General features: G+C 34.5%; 1 pseudogene; it reads right to left on the bottom strand.

Annotated features, from left to right (window-relative positions):
• Window positions 1-6,292: 6,292 nt before the first annotated feature.
• LOC103607114 lies at window positions 6,293-6,876 on the bottom strand (annotated as a pseudogene).
• Window positions 6,877-16,433: the final 9,557 nt, after the last annotated feature.

The raw sequence follows: 16,433 nt of genomic DNA on the forward strand, positions 1-16,433 counted from the left end.
AATAAATAAATAAATAAATGGGATCACGTCATACTATAAAGCTTCTGCTCAGCAGGAGAAACAATTAATAGAGCAAAAAAGCAACCTAGAGAGTGGGAGAAAATATTTGAAAATTATGCATCCAACAAGGAATTAATATGCCAAATTAATGGAACTCTAACAAGTTAACAGTAAAAAAAAAAACTAGTAACCCCATTAAAAAATGGACAAAGGAGCTTAATAGGCAATTCTCATAAGAAGATGTTCAAATGGTCAGCAGGTACATGAAAAAATGCTTAACATCACTAAGCCTCACCTCAGGGAAATGCAAATCAAAACCACATTGAGATATCATCTTATTCCAGTTAGACTGGCTACTATCAAAAAGAAAATAAAAAATGCTGACAAGGATGCAGAGAAAGGGTAACCCTCCTACACTGCTGATGGGAATATACATTAGCGCAGCCATTATGGAAAACAGTATGTGGTTTCCTCAAACAGGTACATATAAAACTGCCATATGAAACAACAATCCCACTGCTGGGTACATACCCAAAGGAATAGAAATCTTAATGTCGAAGGGATACCTGCACTCCCATGTTTGTCACGGCTCTATATATAATAGCCAAAAGTAGGAACTTACCTAAATGTCTATCAATGGATGAGTGCATAAGGAAAATGTAGTGTATATACACAATGGAATACTATTCTGCCATAAAAATTATAAAATTCTGTCTGTCTCAGTATCATGGATGAACTTAGAGAAAATTATGTTAAGTGGAAAAAGCCAGGCACAGAAAGAGAAATATTGCATGTCCTCACTCATAAGTGGGAGCAAAAGAAAGAGAGAAAGGGAGGAAGGGAAGAAGGGAGAAAGGGAAGAAGGGAGGGAGGGAGGGAGGAAAGAAGGAAGGAAGGAAGGAAGGAAGGAAGGAAAGAAAGAAAGAAAGAACCACAATAATTTGCTGAACTTTCAAAAGGAGAGAACAGAACTGAAGCCACCAGAGGTGGGAAAGCAGGGGTGGGTAGCAAGAAATTGGTAAGGGACACAAAAAAGGATAACATTGCATAATGTTGAATGTACTAAGTATCTGGATTGGAGTATCACATATTGCACACAGGTATTGGTATTAAATGCTGTATCCTACAGATATGTACAATCAATTATGTTGCAATAAATTGAGAGAGAGAGAGAGCATATTTTCTTGCCTCATAACCCTGATTTTGGTCCATTGTTTAACCAATATATAGTCTATGTCAATTTATTAATATGAACCATTGAGGTATGAGATATGCTCACGGGGCTTTAGCTCAAAGAAAGAGTTTATTATTTTAACAGTAGAAGTTTTAGAGAGGAAGGCAGGAACGTTAATTTGGAGACATCAAAGGCTTTTTTCTTTAAAAATTTCTTTCAGTAACAATGTAGAGTTAACTTTTGCTCATGCATAGATTTTCCCATCTTTGTTTTCTATAAGGTGTGTGATGCACTTTTCCATAAATATGTATATATCTTAATTTCATGACTGGAACTCCCTAGGGTTTTAATATTATTTTCTCCAATTTGGCTCTCACAAAACAGTGTAGAATGTTTTCCTTTTGATATCAAACTATACCTTTTATCTGTGATAAAAAATTAAATCAACAGAAAAAATTGCCAAATGGAGAACTTCTGTAATGCTATGAAAGATTAGGTTCTCTCTTTTCTGTCTTGTGCGAGTAATTAGTCTTACTAGTTATAACTAGTTCTAGCTAATAATAAGCCCTAAATGATAACTTTTTAGTGGAAAAAAAAACCCAAAAACAAAAAAAACAGTACATTCAATTAGATCTATTTCCTTTGGTTAGAGCATTCCAGAGGTAAAACATATTTTATTTTTCTGATGTCAACCTTTCAACACATTGAACGGTGATTAAAAATTAAATATCAATTTAAATATAGAGAGAATCTTATATTATAATTGCTGTCAATTTTGTAAATAGAATTTACAAGAAATAATTTGTGACAAGTCAGTCCATTGCAGTATGTTTGGGGGTAGAAGAAAGCTAAGGTTAAAAACATGACCAAGAAAAGTATTCAGAATATAATATTTCTGATGGAGACATGAAAAAGCTGAAATTGAATCGACTTAAATAATAAGAAAACTTTGCAGACCAATAAGGACAAAAATGCATAAATTACTGAAGACAATGTTTAAAATTACTGAAGAGCCAAAAGAATAAGTACATTTATTAAATACCATGTCTGATAGTTCTATAATGCAACCTATCACTTTAGTTGAGTAAAATCAATACAAAGGGACCTGAAAAAGCCAATTAGTTATTTAAGGATATGATAGATTTATATACATGTTATTTCACTAAGGCACCTGAAAGTTCAATTCTTTTAAAAAATTTCTGAATTCTTCATTCAGTCAGTAATTAATGAGCTCCTTCTATTGGTCAGGTCAGGCATTGCACTCTGTTAGGTTCTGGGGATACAAGTGTGAACAAACTAACATTCCATGCACTCATTCCAATGGAGAGGGAGGTTCACTAGTGAACGTATTACTGCAGATTAAGGAAAGCAATACAATTGGTAAGAGGTGAACATATAGCAAAGGAATATGAATCAGCTGGAGGAGTCAAGGAAGGCGTCCCTGAGAAAATGACAGGAGCTGTGACCTGGTGAGTGACCAGCAGTTAGCTTACAAAAAAGGGGATGAGATGGCAGACGTTTAACTGTCCTAGACATCCTTCTAGAAGTACAGCAATTGCCACTACCATATGGAAACATTCCTCGTCACACGTTGTCGAGTTAATCATTCCTGTTAGCTGTGCGACAGCTGATTCATTTCTACTGCTTCACTTTTTACACAATATCATAGTGACATTTGGCATGTTTTTACCTTACTAAACTGTTAGCTCCTTAAAGTCAGAGTCCATAATGAGGGAACTTTGTTTCCAAATTTAAAGAAACAAGTGATTGCATTTTGAAACTTTGCAAGAGGCAAACTGGCAGTTTAGGAGATAAGAGTTGTGCCTTTTTTGTATAATTGTTGCCTCCCTTGACACGTCTTATAACAGATGATGAGTATATACTAATTTTTGCATAATTTACACATATTTATATCTACTTTATGAAGATTAATATAAAAAACAATAAACACTAATAATGTGCTCATGGACAAGCACATACAACACCACATATACAGACACAAGAACACATGTGACACATGCATCTATCCATACACAGAAGCACATGCTCAGACACAAATAACTGGGTACCTTAATTTCCACAATAATCCTTGATTAAGAGCAAACTCTGATTTTCAAATGGACATTTCTGTCAAATTTTAGTAAATGCTAAAACAGGATCCAAGTCAAAAGCATCCAAAACAAATTATTTCACGATACGATTAACATTTTTCTAACAAGGTACAAAATAACAGAAAATAAAATCTTACAGCTACAGTTTATTTCCTAAAATGAACCTGTGTCCTTTTCCTGAAACTTGATGCTCGAAGTGTCCAAAAATAAATAAATAAATAAATAAACACCTGAAAATAATTGATAATAATATAATTAAAAATATGAAGTATATATCCAACTTTAAATACTATTTCAAGATTTTATTAATTAACATTGGAATTTTAGAAATGAGATAGTTTCTCTGTCTCCAGGTATTCTTTCAAGAATATGTTATTTTCTAAAAATATAAAGTTAATTTCTCTACTATAAAAGTCAATATTTTGAAAACTTAAATCACAAAGGTGATTTTTAGGACTGCATAGTTCTTGCTTTCCAGAGGAGAAAATTTATTTTGTAGCCAGTTAAAAAAAGATATTGTTTTTTTAAAAAGCCCCATTTAGAGTCCCATTGGTTACCCATTCAGTGTCCTAAAATGACTGATACAGAGTTATTCAGTTCTAATATGTCTTATTTTGAATCTAATGGATCTTTTACCATTAGAGTGTTTCAAAACTCATATATTAAGTTCTCTCTTTTACTTAAACATATTTATTCTATTCTCACACCCAGTTTTTAAATGCCATCTATATGATAACTCTTAAAAAATACCTAACTTTACTAGAGATCTTTTTGATGAGCTGCGGATCGATATATACAACTGTCTTCTCAACATTTCCACTTGAAAGTCGACTAAATATCTCAACTTAACCTGTCTGGAACCTTCACACTCTCAGTTGATGGTGTCTCCATCCTTCCTTTTGCTAACAGCAAAATCCTTGGATTTATCCTTCACCTTTTTCTTTCTATCATGTCACATCTATCTAATGAGAGAGAAAATCCTGCTGGCCCTGGCTTCAAAATATATCCAGAATCTGACCACCTCTCTGAACATATCCACTATTATCACCTAGACTTAAAACACCTTCATTCCCTTACTGTAATTGCTACCTTACTATTCTTCCTGTTCCCACCATTTCCCACTTACAAATTATTCTCAAGAACAGATCTACAGAAACTGCTACTTCCAGACAGTATTTTTCTTCTTATTGTCTTTGGCAGTGCTCATGGCATCATAGTAGATGTAGGAAGGAAAACATAGAAGGAAATGAAGAATTTATTTTCATGCTTATTTGTACATCTATTTTAAAATAATAAAAAATAAGAATAATAATTCTCACTTACCCAGTCTGCCTATCTGACCCATCTAAACTTGTTTCAATGCATTAAGAAATTAAAGTGCATTTTAGCTGCAGAGACAGTCAACATATTAGGAGGACTAGATTTTCTGCCCTGTTCAGAGAATAAAGTCCTGAGGAACAGGGCAAACCACTGGTGAGTTTTCATAGATGCAGGAGTATCCAGAGCATGGAGTTGTTCTCAGGTTGGTGGACTTAGAAACACTAGTGATTGAGGACCAGCCTCAGCAAAATGTCTGGGTCTGTGTGTGTTTTTAACATAGAGCAAACTATGATGGCAGATTTTTAAAACACTGAGTGAATCCAAATGTACGATGTCATTTCATACAATATTTATTTCCACCATTTCAGCATCTTAGCCCTCTGGGTCATAAAATTGCCCCTAAAATAAGGCCTCACCTTTCAGCATCCTGAAACATTAGCTTCCCCCAAATCACTTCAGTCACAACATCATTTCATGGTAGTCATAAAACAAACCATCCCAAAATAGGTGTAATAGAAAAGAGAATCTTTAATCTTTCTTAACTGTACACACAGTGAACTCTGAAAAAGTACCTGTCAGAGAAATAGAAATGGTATATTAAAATATAACCAAGATAAAGTGGCTATCAATAAAGCAATACAGAACAGAAATATTAGACTCCATAAAAAATGTTTATATTATATACCATATTACAATTAACAAAATATTACAAATTGAATAACTTTATATCAGGTGGCTATAAATTTACATAAGTTTATATCAACTCTATCCAGGATAGAGAAACATTGCTAATGCCTGGGGACTTGGCGCATCCATAATTAGCTCAAGAAGTATCCTGTTTGTTAGAGGAGAGGAAGAGACATTTCTGCCTGTTCCATTTGACTTTATTCCTTATCATCATGGATATTTGCCCCAATTGTTTAGGGAGCTTTATTTTTATTTTTTTGAATAAAAAATTAACTTTATTGAACACAAGAATAGATTTCAAATAGGTTTTCAAATTAACTATTTTTGCTTTATGGTTATTACTTTTGTAAACCATCTGATCCATGGCAAAACTTACTACATGGTACTATACAAAGGTGCTTGTCTATTCTTTTAAGTTTAGATTTAGTTTCAATTCCACATTCATAAACAAATATATTTAAATCTAGGTATGAACACTTATGATTGGATTATTAGTGTGTGGTAATGCATGGTATATGCACTGCTTAAGCTGGCAATAAGGGATCAACCACTCCACTAGCAACCTTCAAGCACAGGTACAAGTTTGCATTTTATGCAAAACTCAAGTTTTACTCTTTCTTATTCTTACATTGGTGGGAACTGGGGTCAGTAACTTAAAGGCAAACAAATACTTCTGTTTTCTCTTAGCTAAACAAAATACATACAACGTAGCATTTTCATTAGGTAAGACTTCCTTTTTACATTTCACATCAAAATGCAGTATAACCCTTTCTTGAACAAAATGAGCAGGGTGCTAATGAAACCATGTTTGGAGGAAGTATTTAATAAGCATATTTTATTTAAATAAATCCTCCAGTAGGAAATGGCAGATTCACTGCCTTTATTTAGAAGAAGGCATGTAAGCAGTTATCTGTCAGATTTATAGGTGCAGCTCACCAACATTCCCTTATTGGAAACACCAGTATTTCCACATCACAGTTACTAAAATGACTTTAAAATCTCAAAATTCTGTGTCTCCTTTGGCTTGCTTCTCTCTTGATTCCACCCAGGCTTAGTTAATGGTTCGCTTCATCTCATCATCTCCATCTTCATAAATTTTCTTTAGAACATTCATCAGTGCCTCACTAGGATCTGTTTCAGTGTCGTAGGAGGGATTTCCTTTCTCTTTACACTCTTTTTCAACCTGAGTCAGGTAGTCCAACCATGTGTTTTCTGCTTTTTTTCTACATAAGATAATAATTGTATCAATCTTAACTTTTTAAAACTGCCTTCCACAGAGACGGGTTTCAAAAGATTGTTCACAATCATAGAGTAACTCTTCCCATTTAGATTCGTAACCAAAAGATCAAATGACCTCTCTGTGAAATGTACCTGCACATTCTCAGTGGGAATTTGATGAATTCCAGTTAAGGTAATGTAGATTTTCACAAACTTATCTGACTGATCCCATCCATAATTACTGTTGTTCACTGTATATCCTGTTGTAATGGGAACAACCACAGCAGCTGGCTTTTCACTGTCAAGAAGTTCTGCTTTCCTCTGAGATTTCTGTTGCATCTTGTTCTTAATTTCTGTCTCAATCATGGATTTTTCAGCTGTAAGGGCATCACGTGTTCTTTTCCTAGTGGCCTTTTCCAGCAACACCTTTACCTCTTCCAGATCTTTCTGTAGCTGGGTTTGGATTCCATGTGAGTGGGCCTGTTGACCGTCGGAGGAAATGTAGTAGAATGACTTTTCTTGGGACCATATTCCCCTCCTCTCCTGTTGCTAGCAGTCCCGCTCAGTAAAACCCCAGAGAAACCCACTTTTCAAATCATTTGAGTCTTTGGCAGCCTCACTGTCTGCAGCACAGTTGTAAAAACATAAACAGTCGCCCCCGAGAGGTCAAATATCCCCCACTCGGCTTTATAGATCGCCCAAGGTAGCGATTAGAATCAGCATGTTAGAAGAGGAAAAACCTGCTGGAGAAATGCGGGCTGACCATTATCGCAGTAAATCACAAGTAAGGTACAAAAACAGACTTGCTTAGGGAGCTTTAAAACTCAATGCACAGAACTGACTCTAACTCCTCTTTAACAAAGAGACCACTATTTATTATTTCAACATCTCAATTGACGTTATTCTCCAATTCCAGAGAGATATTGCTAAGTCACTTGATATACTTGAACAACATGTGAACTCACTGCTATAGGTAGTTTCTCGCATAAAATAATGATTCATTTAAACCATTGGTCAGAATGTATAAATCAACCATAGGCTGTGAGCCGAGTCCAGCCAGCTCCAAGCAATCTGACTCTCCTTCTGACCATTCCTGCACTGAGAGGGGCAGGGAGACCTCCTAAAATACAAGAAGAGAGCAAAAGAGTATAAAGATTGGGGCATAACTCTAAAGGCGTCAGAACTAGGTATTTGTCATTCTCCTGCTCAAAGCCTCCCATTCGATTCCTGTACCATTTAGAAAGTAATTCCCATCCCTTTGTAAATTAGAAGAACTTCCTAGGAGTCCATTCTAACCACACTTGCCTTCTTGACTTTCTTCACACAGAAAATCTCTAAATTTAGACCCTCCCAGTATGTTGCTCTTGCCCTTACCGTGCCTGGAAGGCTCTTCCCTCAGATCCTTGTGTGACTCTCATTTAATTCATGCTCCTACTCAGACATTGCTTTCTCAGAGAAGCCCTCTGTGATCCTCTTCTCTAAAGTAGTCTCGCACCCCAGCAACTGTCACTTTCTACCACCTATTGCTTGACCTATCTTTAAATTAGTCAAAATGATTATCATTCCTTATTATTGTATTTAGTATACAGTTGTCGTTTGCCTGACCTTGACCTGGAATATAAATCTAGGTCAGGGGATCCCATCAATGCTGTATCCCAGGCACCAAACACAGTGTCTGGCACATAATACATATTTAATAACACTTTTGAATTAACTAACAGTTTAGGGATATGTTAAAAAAGTATGAGAGAATGTTTGTTTCTCCATTTACTTTATTGCCTGCTTGTATGTAAAAGTAAACAACTTTAAATTTCATATGCTATGAGATGTGGCTCCTGTCTGAAATTTTCATTTGTTTACAATATATTATTTTTTTGGAGAATAGACAAAATTATCAATTATCACCTTATTGCAATCTTGCTCTGGATATGATTTCCTGGTAAGAAATCAGTTCTAGAGAAAAGGTGCTATAACTTCCTCAACTGCTTCTTGATAGTTTTGCGCAATTGAAATGTTGAAATGACAGACAGGAATAATTGCTATGCAAATGTAGATAAAAAATCTAAACTACAAATAATCTTTGATGAAAATGGAGCGTCTGTAAACAATAACCTGACGTACCAGTTATTGACATAGCAAATCTTTAAATTGCTCTTTTTTAGGTACAGCAGCTACTTACTTATCATAATCAACCTGTTAAGTGATTTTAGGCTTAAGACACACTGCTAGGCACTGTGCAAATAATAAAGGATCTGAAGGGCTTGCAGTTAAATGGTGAAGATAAAACATATATTAAGATATTGAAAATTTAGATATTTCAGGTAATATATGATAAATGGAAAACAAACTACAGTGGGTTCTGGTAACAGAAAATCACTGTAGACTCAGATGGTTAAACAGAAGTAAAATAAGAAGTAGAGTAGAAGAGTAACTGTGATTTCAGGAAATAGATGAAAGAAGAGCAATTCAATGAAGATAAAGGGTAGGGAAGATTGTGCACAGCAGTTCGGACATCAGCAAGTATGCAGAGCCCTTTAACAAAAGGGAGGGTTTCTGCTCCATAAGAGAAGAATGTTTTGCGACATTGCTGAAGCGGCCAGTATAAGGTTTAGGCATCAGAAAAAACTTTTCTAAAATGCCCTAAAAGTGAAAATATGTCATATTTAATTTTGGATGGCAAGAAATAAATTTCTTTGTATTTTTTCCTATAAAATTAAGCTTATTTGGATAGTTTTCTTAGCATTTGATTATATATTTGTCACTTCTGACAGAGAATCTTTCTGCCTTAATAATAACAATTAATATCTTTAAAGGAAATGTTGGTGCTTTCCTTATCATAAAATTTTCAGACAAAGCTATCTTAATAAAACATCTAAAAGCTTTGTAAGCCAGTTTCTATTAATAATAAAGTTAGAAAACATATTTTAAAAATCTCAGCATAAATATAAAAATGTTTTTTAAAAGTTTTTCTAAAACTAATGTGTCTTCAGCAAGGAGAACACAAATCTTCCCTGAGGTGTAAAATATTCTTGGCATGTTATGCTTTGTGCAAGTTTGAGACCTACTAAGGCTCTGACATCAAACACAATGGCATTACGGAGGCAGAATTCTGTTATCCTTATTACTAGCATCAGTCAAGGTGAAATTTAATCCCGTGACTGGACACAGGACAAAGATTTGGGCACTATTCCTAAAAACCTAAGGGTTTAGGTGCCACACTTTGCTGGATATACATAAGGAACTCATGCAGATTTGGGCACAACTCTAAAGTATTTGATGCAAACCCTATAACCTCAATACATTGAATTTTCTAAATGAGAGTTTGTTTTCTAATTCATAATGTTAGTAAAAAGACAACTCTTGTCTTCTTACACAAAAAGAAAAAAAAATCTGACATCCAGAAAACTAATTAGCAAGGTGCTGAGACTGGGCTTCCTGATTAGAACAGAGCTGACCTCTTTTAGAATGTGTTCTCTTAATAAGAATGCTTGCCATACCTGGATTATAGTTTAAACTGGAAAATGCACTCCATGTATTACATTGTTTGCTGACATATTTTAAAGAAAATTACAGGTATCAGTATAAAAGATTGTATATAATTTCTAGAGTAAGCTCTATAGCCTGTACTTACAGGTTCATATGAGATGGTGATAATTATTCCAGCAAATTATGTTTGTGTAGTTCTAGACAAAAACACTAAAGTGGCTAAGGCAGTCCCATCCTCTCTTTGGAAAGTGCTTATAGCTTAGAATAAAGTTAAGCATTTTACAAATCAATATATTACAAAGTTATGTGAGAACAGAGATTTGGGAGTTTAGAAGTTAAGATGACTTCTACATGGAGTTAATGGACACACAGCTTCATGGAGCAGTGAGATTTTGCTGTACTTGGAAGAAAGAGCAGACAAAGGTGAAGAGTGAAAAGGATTTTTTTTTTTTTTTACACAGAGAGAATTACTTTTTCAAAAGCATGAAGTGTGAAAACAGTATGTCATAGTATAAAGGAGAAATAATATACTAGTAAACCTATGACCTATTATAGCGGTCTTAAGTGTCAGATTAAAAAAAATCACTAAACTTAATAAGCAATGCGAGGTTATTGATATCATTTAGAGAAAAAATATAATCTAGAGTCTGCTTTTGGAAAATTAATCTGCGAGAAAACTGGAGATCAGAATGGAAGCAAAGAATGGAGTCAAGGAGAATAGCTCATTCATTCATTTACTCATTCAAATATTCCTGAGTGCCCATGTGCTATAATCTAGGCACAATGACAGGAAGGGAGAAAGACTTAAACAATCACTACCCTATGCAGTTTATAGTGGGGAAAACAGTCAAAAGTCAGCCACAAAAATAATTTTAAATGTATATATTTTTAAAATTATAGTTATCATTAATACCCCAAAATACTAAAAAGGGTAATAATCTGGGACAGAGGCTTGTTTGGGGGATGTGTCTTAGTTTGCTCAAGTTGCTATAACAAAAAAAAAACCCCACAAAAAACACACAAAAAACAGACTGGCAGATAAACAACTGACATTTATTTCTCACAGTTCTGGAGGCTGGGAAGTTTAAGATCAAGGTGCTGGTGTCTGATAAGGGCTTACTGCCTTGTTCACAGTCAATTGTCTTCTTGCTGTAACCTCACATGGTGAAAGGGGCAAAGGAGCTCTCTGGGGCTTCTTTATTCTCTTAGAAGAAAGAACTAAAAACACAAATAGATAAAGCAATGGCTCTTAAGTTATTGCACATGATGCAATTAAGGACAATTATCACTGAGAGTGCTGGAAGTGGGGATGATGGAGAGCAGGTAAGGTGGACCTTATCATTGCCCCATCTTTCAGCCTCAAGTAAGTTTACAGGTCTTGGTTCAGGGAGGTGTAACCCAGAGAGAGCCTAGTAATCTACTTAACTCAGGAGATAGAGCTTGGAGACCTCAAAAAACTAGGCAGCTAGAGTTTGCACAGCGCATTTTAGAAGGAAGAGAATTGATCACTGTGAGAACTCTGGAAAACTGCAGAAGGTGCTTCTTATGCAATCAGTTGATTAGTGATAAGCACATGTATATGAGGAAACTACTTATGGTGGGGAAAGAGCCACTTGAAAAAATTAGAGGTAACTATTCATAGCTCACACAGGGTTGGGAATAGTGCCTATTCCCATTAGCCAGACTGGAAATCCTCATAATTCACAGGATTTATTAGAACTTAAAAGGATTCTTCCTCTTTAAGGACTAAAGTTAATCCTAGACAAAACACTGCTCTCGTCTCACTTAACAAAGCTTAAATACAAGACCCCAAAAGATCAAACTGCTTCTATCTCTAATCTCAGTCATATCTGATTTAGATGATATTTAAATAAGACTTTGGACTTTAGACTTTAGAGTTGAAACTTAAATAAATTAAGACTTTTGAGGCTATTGGGATGAAATGAATGTATTTTGCACTTAAGAAGGACAGGAATTGGGAAGGGGCAGTGGCAGAATGCTATAGACTGAATTGTGTCACTTTAAAATTCTTATGTTCAAGCCCTGTCCTCCAATGTATTGGTATTTGGAGATGGAGCCTTTGGGAGATAATTATGTTTAGATAAAGGTATGAGGGTGGGGTCCTCATAATGGGATTGGTGCCCTTGTATGAAGAGGAAGAGAAACAAGACAACTCTCTTTCTGTGAGGCCACAGAAATAAGGTGGCTGTATGTAAGCTGGGAAGAGAGCCATCACCAGAAACCAAATCAGCTGGCACATTGGTCTCGGACTTCCCAGCTTCCTGAACTATGAGAAATAAATGTCTGCTCTTTAAACTACCCAGTCTGTGGTATTTTGTTTTAGGATCTCAAGCTGAATGGTGTACTGCCATATACTTTAGTGAGCCAAGTAGATTAGAAAATCACTTCAAAGTAACTCTTATAGTTTTTTATCTTGTGGTAAATATTAATTTTAGTATATTTAGTGAAAGAACAACATGACATTTGTGATAATTTGGTATGTGCATTCTAGTTTCAGTATTTTTATTGTTAAAATACCTGAATGTTAGAAACATTTAAAGTAAAAAGTAGATTCATTAAAACATGATCTCTATTTTTCTTATTCACTTACATTTAATTTACAAATAAAATTTAATATAGCAAGATAAATAGAAACAATTACATAAGAATATTTTTAAAAATTTTAAATCTTTTATGTTAAAATAATTTTGTTCAAACCTCTCTAGTTATCTCCAACAGTATAATTTATAGTTATTCTAAAATTGAATATTAATAACCACACAAAGAGTGGAATTTAACACATTAAACTCACATGTGAAAAATAGAAATAATGCCAAATTACCTCTTCTTTTTTTTTTGGGGGGGGGAATAATTTATAATATTGCTTTTATAGCATTATATAAATAACTAATTATATTTTACTACATTTCTGATTTGTGATTTCTCTTGAATCTAAACTTTTTCTCTACTTGAATTCTTAATTCAAGTTTTTTAGTAATATTGTTCTTATTCATTCTTTTGATACCATTAAATTAGGTGGCATTTTATTTTTTGTATCATTTTATGTTTATTGATTTGCCAAATACAAAGATAATAACGACCCAAAATTTTAATTTCTGATATATATATTTTCTGTGAATCAAATTAACTATCATAATACCACGAATATAATGTATCAATAAAATTTATCAAAATATTTATCATATATAAATTATTGAGATACATTCTAATAAATGTAGTTGAAACTTCCAACAATACAAATATTTCCCTCAGTCTTTTTGCTTTTTCTTTTCTCCTTTATATTTCTTTGCTGTTTCTTTAAATTGTCCAGGAAAGACAGACCACAGTAATTTTAGCAGAAAGTCCTGACAAATATGTACACCAAGTCATTTGTTTAACTGCAACAAAATCAAGGTAAATGATGGCTTCAAAGAGGAATTTGTCATTAAAGTTAGTTAGCCATATTGATTAGCAAGCCCAGGCAGAGATATCCTCATGAAATTCCATAGCAGAAAGTGAAAGAAAAGAAGGATCTGATAGAATATTCCTTAAAACTTGATTTTCTATTTGTACAGTGACATCATCTTAAAGGTTCTTCCAGAGATTTGAGCCATTAATGCCAATTGTGGCTGACTATGAATGAATTTGAGCTTGATCAATATTTATTCAATTATGAGCATATTTAATTATAAATACATTATATGTAGATCTATAGAACAATATTTTTTGTTTAAAATTAATCTCCATTGATCTGTATTACAGATGTGCTATATTAATATTACTTTAAAATGTTCAACATGTATAATATTTGGCAGAAGGATAAATCCTTAAGAGAAAACACTATTTTTTGTGTGTTTTAATTATTGGAACATTGACCAAACTAAAATACATGTTGATTTCAAATTATTTGACAATTTCTACCTTCTTTGCATAAGTGCTAGTTAGATACTGCTTATTTTCTTAGTTCTTACTTTAGAGGCAACAGCAAACTCAGAAAGTAATAATTTTTGAAATCCAAACAATAAATGACATGCCTGTGCATATATCTAAGGATGCCATGTGGAAAAGGATGGAAATTGAACAGCTTTCCAGTGTTCCTGAACAAGATGTTCATATTGTGGTTATTAGACTGGGTTTAACTTAATTTCTAAAGAACCACATATATATCTAAAAATAACCTCATGACATTCACAATGCATTTCATATTTCTTAGAGACAGTAGCAGCTGCAGTCTTAATAAATTGATGAATTTTTCACAGGTATCCACTGTATACTGGTCTGAGTTGTTAAAAATAGATTCGAAGATGTGATTAAATGTGCAAGAGATTTAATGGGAATGGGCACAAAAGAGATGGGGGAGAGCCTTCAGACCACGATGCAGGTCTGACAAATGTGGAAAGAAAGAGGGAAGGAAGAAAATTGGTTAGGAAAAGTTTCAAATTGCAGTAACCAACTTACAAGAAATTTTTGGCTGGAACGATGAGTATTCTTCCCGGTTAGACATTGGAGGAACCCACATCTCACCAGAATGGGGCTGCTTACACCCCTGCCTTGCTCCATCATGGGAAGGCAGTAGTGGACCCAGAGTTGTGCAGCTGGGCTCAGTTAATTATGCCACACAGGAGATCTGAGCCACACATTTTCATGGCCACCATAAGGTCCAAGATATTATTAATAATCTATTGTTTTAAAATATTGTATATAATTTTCTAGGCCAATTGCAATATTTTTGCTCTTTTTCTTATTCTCCATAACTGAGAAAATATTCCAAACAAAACATAAGATAAAGGGAACAGATGAGAAGCTAAAACTCTTCATTTTCTCTTTCTCATTTGGCTTTTTGTTTAAATATATGCAAAATTATAAACGTATCATTCCTCTGGACATTACTGCAATTGTAACCTAAGATATACCAAGATGGTTTAGTGATAATATCCAGATTATTTAGAATATACATTAGAAAGAATAATGTTCAAAATAGCCAAGAAAATTACCTTGGATTGCCTGTTTCCCAAAAGCTTAACCTTCACTGTGACAGTGTTAACAGGGTGGAAAATCCTTTTATGGTAATTGAAAGGTGAGGCCTTGAAGAGGTGATCAGATTGCAGGACCATGCCTTAATGAATGGATTAATAATGGTGGTCAGGGCGTGTTTCTGAGGGCTTTAAAAGGGGAGCATGTGGGCCGACCCGGTGGCGCACTGCTACAGTGCGCCGCTTGGGAGCGCGGCAGTGCTCCCGCCGAGGGTTCGGATCCCACATGCAGACCGGTTCCCGCTCACTGGCTGAGCGAGGTGCGGACACAGCACTGAGGGTTGCGATCCCGTTGCCAGTCCTGGTCCGGTACGGGCGTGACACTGAGAGTTGCGATCCGTTGCCAGATACGAAAAAAGACAAAAAAAAAAAAAAAAGGGGAGCATGAAGAATCTCTCCCCCTCTCTGTTCCACCATTTTTCTACCATATGAGACTCCTGGGTCACTGCTGCCACCACCAACACCTTCCCCAGCTCTGTTCCCTGGACTTTGGACTTTCCAGCGTCTGAAACTGTAAGCAAAAAATTTCCCTTTCTTTACAAAGAACCCAGTTCTGGGTATTTCGTTATAAGCAACAGAAATGCACTAATACAAAATTATGAAAAACGATTGAGAAGACAAAAAGTAAATACAAAATTTGCTGTAAGATGTAAAATACACAGTAAAATGGCTAGTGACAAATAATGTGTTATTACTAAGTGTTAAACAAGCATGTCTCACATACTTATCTGAGTTCTTATTTTCAAACAGATATTTTCTTATTTTATATTATATTACATACCCAAATTAAATAAATCATTATTTAAGAAACAAAAGAAAACAAACAAATATGCTGAGGTAAAATTTAAAAGTGCAAAATTTGCACTTAAAAAAAACATAAGAGTTGGAATTTAAAATTTGTGTGAAAAAATGTGCAAGATAACAAATGTTTTTGTATATTATCCCAATATACCTCAAATAAAATTGATATATGTCCTTGCATCTAAAAATTAATTCATAACAGATTCAATATAATTAATTAGAAATACATTTCTTAAAAAAATGTGTATAAGTGAGTTGAGAAAGCCTTCTTGAACTTGACATGTACAATCAACAAAACCCTGTTCTTTCCTACAATGAATCTTACTATATCAAGATTTTATGTAAAAAATGTGTAATGTCCTATGAGAGGCTTAAATATCTACCCTCCACCCCCTCCATTGCCATTCTTTTCTGTAGAGGGAATGTACATCTCTGCTCATTGCTGTCAGGTTTAGCCGCATTATTAGCTTTACCCACAGCATAAGAGCAGTAGAAATGTATGTCGTATCTGATCAAAAGTCACATGCAATAGATGGAGGCTTTGTTTTCAGTCTGGATCCTGGAATAGGAAACACACACACACACACACACACACACACACAC

The sequence above is a fragment of the Galeopterus variegatus genome, unplaced genomic scaffold, assembly GCF_000696425.1.
Source record: "Galeopterus variegatus unplaced genomic scaffold, G_variegatus-3.0.2 Scaffold7137, whole genome shotgun sequence".
NCBI lineage: Eukaryota > Metazoa > Chordata > Mammalia > Dermoptera > Cynocephalidae > Galeopterus > Galeopterus variegatus.